At 34.3% G+C, this 5,892-nt stretch overlaps 1 long non-coding RNA gene across 1 annotated transcript; it reads right to left on the reverse strand.

The window, feature by feature from the left end:
• Positions 1 to 2,960: 2,960 nt before the first annotated feature.
• Positions 2,961 to 5,892, reverse strand: LOC104588755 (uncharacterized). Its single transcript, XR_733843.3, has 2 exons — positions 5,613 to 5,892; positions 2,961 to 3,339 (listed from the first exon to the last, which is right to left on the reverse strand). It is a non-coding gene; the product is annotated as an uncharacterized LOC104588755 (long non-coding RNA).

The following is a 5,892-nucleotide window of genomic DNA, read 5'->3' on the forward strand; positions in this document are numbered from 1 at the left end:
AACTCCTAGATCTAACATTTACATCATTCTAAAAAGGTCTTATAGTGATTCTAATTTTGATTTTAACTTCGAATTTTCATCTTAAGCTTTTTTTTTTATTTTTTTTTTACTGTGACTGCATTTCAGTTTGAGATTTAAATTTTGCATCATGATGCTTAGAGAATAATTTTAGGGTTATTTTTCTTCCTGTTTTACTTGGCATTTTTTCTCCTGTTTTCTATTTTGGCATAATCACCTCTTTTCTGGATCTCCTTTTAATTAGAGAATCCGTAGATAATTTTGTATTTTCAATTTGATTTCCACACCATCTTTATCTTAAGATAGTTACTGGCGGAGGGGTCCCTGCTAACTCCACTATTTCAATTGACCTAAACAAAAATATAAAATTGTGATCTTTATAATTTTAATGAATTTATACAAAAAGATTTTATTTGGGACTTCATTAATTGAGATACAAACTCATGAATGGGAGATTAACCATCCAAGTTATAAAACTGATCATGATTGACCACTCTGTTCCACCACGAGGAAGAAGCAATTTCAGACGTAGAAGCATTTTTTTTCCTTTGTTTTTTTAATGGTTTTAAAGCGTTGAAGCATTGCCAACAGCTTGGCTGTTAGGAAGTATCTCATTAGGCTTCGCCTTTTGAGTCTCAATCTTTACATCTTCCATTCAAACCATACAGCGTATAAGCCTCCTTGCACCTCCAATCCGCTTTTAGGTCGTGTATTATTAGGAGACCAGCTATTGACTGAAGCCTAACCATGGTTAATTTAGTTAATAGCAGAAGTTTATATTTATTGAGAATTATTAGAAAGACATTTTAACTAAAATTTGAAGTTCAGGATTTTCTAGGCATTCTACTTAGCTTACTTAACCTCGACCTACATCATTCTCTCCTTTTCTTTTATATATATATATTATTCAAATGCAATTCAAAATTAATATCAATTCAATCAACCATTTCAGCAATCTTATAGAGATTCATACAGGATATGATTTAAAGGAATTGGTAAACAAAAACTAAGCAATTTAGTACCCTTAGCACATATCTTGTAGGTGACAATGATAATACTATTAACAAATAACAATAAATAGAATCTATTAGGGAAAAATATCCAGAAAGTTAAACCCACAATAAATAACATATTAGATGAATAAGATCAATAAATTTAAACCATTTACAAATTCACATCCACATCACATAAATAATATGTAGTATGAAATACAGATAGTTATCCATCTTGATGCCTGGTTAGAAATGAGATTCGCAAATATTTGAAGGACACAAGGCAGAATGAACTGGAATAAGAGATGGAGCCTCAATATTGAATCTTTGAGTGAGAATGTTATATATGTAGCTGAATCAATTGGTAAGAGATGGAGCCTCAATATTGGATCTTTGGTCCTAGGATTACCTGGGGAAAAATGATTAGATCAGATCAGATCAGCCTGTGGATGCTTGCTTAGCAAACTGAATTGTGGTTAGAAACCCTCCATCGATTCTACACGTTTATGAATCTGGTGGCCAACAACATAGTAGAGGTAATTTGAAGCCAACTGGCCATCAATGGACAAAGTAAGGTATACATATCCTTAGGCAGCATTCTAGTTTCTTAGATCTTTAGCATAAACTATTCTTATTATACTTTTCTTGATTACATTTTTCCATCATATAAATTTTTTAGGGTTGAATTTTGTGCTTGTTACATAACAATTTATTTATTTTTTAATTTAAGTAATTTGTTTTTTAATTTCTTTATTATATAGTTTGCATTTTAGACTCTCTATACTTATTGTTTTCTCCCCTCTCTCTCTATATGCACTTTTAAAAGCATATTCGCGCTCTAAAAAGAATGTTTGCAGCTAAATAAGCTGTATGATTGGGTTTGGTTTATATGGCATAAATCCGGCTCATCTGGTCTGATCCACGTGTAATTCTCAAAAATACTTATTAAGGTTCAGAATTAATTAAAGCTATGTTTGGTTTGAAGGAAAATGCAGGGAAAAGAAAGGAAAGGTAGGGAAACCTTTACAAACCTTGTATAGGTTCCCCTATCTTTCCCTTCCGTTCCCTCCTTCAAACCAAACATAGCCTAAGGCTCCGTTTGGTTTAAGAGAAAGTTTGGGTGGGATGGAAAAGGATGGGATGGGATGGGATGAGAAAGTGTGAAAATTTTACTTTCCACCTTTTGGTTGTACAAGGGATAATAGTGGAAAAATTCATTTTCTCATGTTTGTTTTTTGAGAAAATTCATTTTCCCATGTTTCTTTCCCTCTCATATTATGAATTAATGAAGTGAATTAAGGGCCAAACAGCCAAACTAGTTGATGTAATCCAACTTATATATATTTTTAGAATCATATTTTAACGATATTGATTGTAACCATCACATTTGATACAGACCAATGATGGGCCCACGTCATTTGAATTTCATATGGCAAGTTATGGCCCCATGCAACAACAGCTAGTAGTCCTGTTTTGCAACCAATCGACCTGTGACTATAATTGTGTTACTATTCTTGGACAATATAGCTAAGTTGAATTCCTAATGATAGACGTTCATTAATCAGTAAAACTTAAGGCTTGTGTTATATGTGCATCAAAAGATTCTGCAAGTATTGGAATGATAGCTTAATGGCATAAGAGTGAACACGAAAACATTGGGATTAGAGTTTTGTAATTTTACTAGTAAACAAAATTTAGACTCATTCAAACATTTATATTTTGTCTGGACTCCCCACTTAAATCATTTTGATCTATTTAGTTTTGTGCTTTCCACCATAGTAAGATGCAAAAGCATATCTAAGATGTTGGGTCTTTTCTTTGCATATTGCCAAAGACCACAGTAATTATGATTTCTTTGCATATCAAACTCGCTACACATTTGATACAAATAAATTAAAAATAAAGACCAAGAGATCCTAACCAAGGGTCCAAGTTTTGAGGCATCAAATCTATGAAAAGTCCATGCTTCAATTAATTTTATAATTAGGCTAGTTCCTCCTCTTAAACTAAAACAATCAAAAAATTCAAAAGCAGAATTAGATGCCATTAAACTTGTAAATTTCAAAGATATCAAAGCCTAAATGTTGTTTCTCCATCATCCAACTTCAAAATATCTGAATGATGATCTGGATGATAGGAATTACATAATCTTGACATTGTGGACTCTCTCTTGCAGAGGTTAGCCGGAATGATGGTACTGCTGAAGGAAAATTTTGCAGCATTAAGAAATACACGGATGATGTACTGTTGTGAACTCAATCTAGTTTTAGCATTCTTTCAAGGAAAAATAGCATTAAAGGCTGCAGTTAAAACAACTTCCAGATTGGACCTGACAAGTATATATTAATAGCATCATCACACTAATAACATAGAATGGTGATTAGACAATATAAATAAATATATATATATATATATATATATGCAGGCCTAGAGAAAAACATGATTGTTGCTTCCCTTTTCTCAGCCCTAGCATTGCATCACATATGTTTACTACATCACCCTATTTTCAGCTTAGGCGCCTCTACATTATAGCATCTTCTCATATTGTCCCTTCCCTTTTCTTTTGAATGAAAGTTATTATCAATTCCTCCATGTGGCAGTGAAATGTGGTTCTATGGCTGCAGAATTCTTTCATCAGATATATTTATAACTAAAATGGTTCTCTTGGATCTTATTTATTGTCATTTAGAGTATTTTAATTGTCAGGGATTTGTGTGAAGTCTGATTCAAATGTTATTTTGTCTAGTTTTAGGGAGAGATTTGTATGATGCAATATCAATAATGCTTTTTCTCAAAAAAAAAAAAAAGTAATGCTTATGCAATGTTTTAAAAGGCAGAGGAGTAAGGCGAGATGCTAGAACCTTCCAGAGCATGGGTTGTAAGCTTTATAATAACAAATATATAACCATGTGCATAGGACACTTTATATAAGAGTGCATATGAAAATCATAATGTAATCAATTACTAAAAGCTTAAGGAAATAAAGAAAAAAAAAAACAATGTGCTTTAGGCTTTGGGAGGCTGATTGTTTAAGGAGACTCCTAGGTTCTGTCTTGTGGGAATAGGGGTCTCAAATCTGAATCGAAATGGCCCATTCCGATTCCAACTGTTTGGGCAGAATTGAAATCACATTCCCATTCCTGGTGGAATGGCATTCCCCCATTTGAAGAAATGGCCATTCACTCCCCCTCCCTTGGGAATGAGATCTCATTCTAACTTATTCCAATTCTAATTCTAATTCCCGTCTGAACTAAATGGACCCTTAGCTTAAAGTGTTATGAGATGTAGATTGGGCTTGGGGGCGGGGGCTATGGATTAGGCCATTGGATGCAAGACTCAGTTTCCAGTTTGTTGTTTGGGGTCTCATGGCAAGCTGTTTTGTGCTAGTGGACTTCAAGCTACTTGCACTTTTCTGCTCTAACTATTTTCTTAATGTTTTTTTCTTTTTAGATCTTGTTAAAAATCCAAGAAAAAAAACTACATGCTTGGATATCCTTAAAAACTATATTAAAGTTGTTATTGTAAATTAAAACCACAATTAGTGGTTAAAATCCTTGTAGAGTTAAAAGAATCAACTCGCATGAAAACTTGGTATTGATCTTTAAATCAGTATTGTGATGAGAACCTCTGCCTCAATTCATATATGAAACACATTGCATAAGCCACCTCAGGATGTGAGGTATGTGGCTTACCATGCATGGGGTGTTCCCCCCAAGCCTTGCCCCAAGGAGTAAACTTCACACACCTTTTAAAATATTGATTTGCCATACGGCATAATTGAAGACATGATGTTAATGCACCTGTATATGCTTTTCTATATTACAACATTTGTCAAGATTAGGAAAGATAATCTGTTACCAATGGAAGTGTTGGTGTGTTTTTTGTTTAACAGGAAAAAAGTGGGGTTCCTCTTGTAGCACAAGAGAAGTTTTAGGAACCTAAAGAAGTGGAGATTCTCTCTTTTCCTCTTCTAACCCCAAAAAAATCTACCCATTTGGTTTCCTCTTCTAACCATTGATAAATCTACAGTAAATCAAGGAATGAAGTCAGCACTTCAGAAGAACCAATTGGTTCCCTCTTTTGATCATGGTAGAGAAGGGTTCCGAAATCAAACCAAAAGAATAGGCAGTCTTGTTGGAAGTCACAATGGAAAAAAAAATGCACACCATTGTAAATCGATCAAACCAGTAGTGATTTGATGATCGAATAACAAAAAAAAAAAATCTCAGAGAAAACCCCTGTACCTAACAAATAGCATCACTTCAAAATAACAAGAAAACAAAAAAAAAAAAAACCCTTCGTCACAGCATTGTAACGTGAATCTCAGAGAAAACCCCTATACTTGTACATGTCCTGAAGAAGATGAAATGGAGCTTCTCCTTCGCTCGCTAAAACAGACTGTCCTACCAAATCTCCTAACAAATCTCGCCTAAACAAGGAGAATGGAGCTTCTCCTTGCCGAAAATAGTGAAAAAGATGAAATGGGATCAGTCATTGCAGAGACTGACGCAACTATGGTAAAAACATTCTTATCCACCAGAATATACAAGAAAATATAGGAAATGGCTCGCCAAAGCAAGAGGAGTGTAGATTTGGTTTTACCTTTGCTTGATATCACCAAAGAAATCGCCAGAGATACAACCGTTGGAATGCTTGGCTGAAGGAAGAAGGAGAATCTTGAGTTCAGGCCTGAGAAAGCCCGATAACTTTTCTCAGTCGCGTCTCACAATTTTCCTTTCTCACTGGGATCGCACCATTTTGGTGGGATCCGATTTACTTATTGTTGGGATGTTGCTTCTCATTCTTTTTTCATCCCATACCACTATATCCCAACAATCAAACATGAGAAAAAGGCATCATTTAGGGATATTCCTCTTTTCCC

This window comes from Nelumbo nucifera, chromosome 3 (assembly GCF_055504915.1).
Source record: "Nelumbo nucifera cultivar China Antique chromosome 3, China Antique-T2T, whole genome shotgun sequence".
In the NCBI taxonomy this organism is placed as follows: domain Eukaryota; kingdom Viridiplantae; phylum Streptophyta; class Magnoliopsida; order Proteales; family Nelumbonaceae; genus Nelumbo; species Nelumbo nucifera.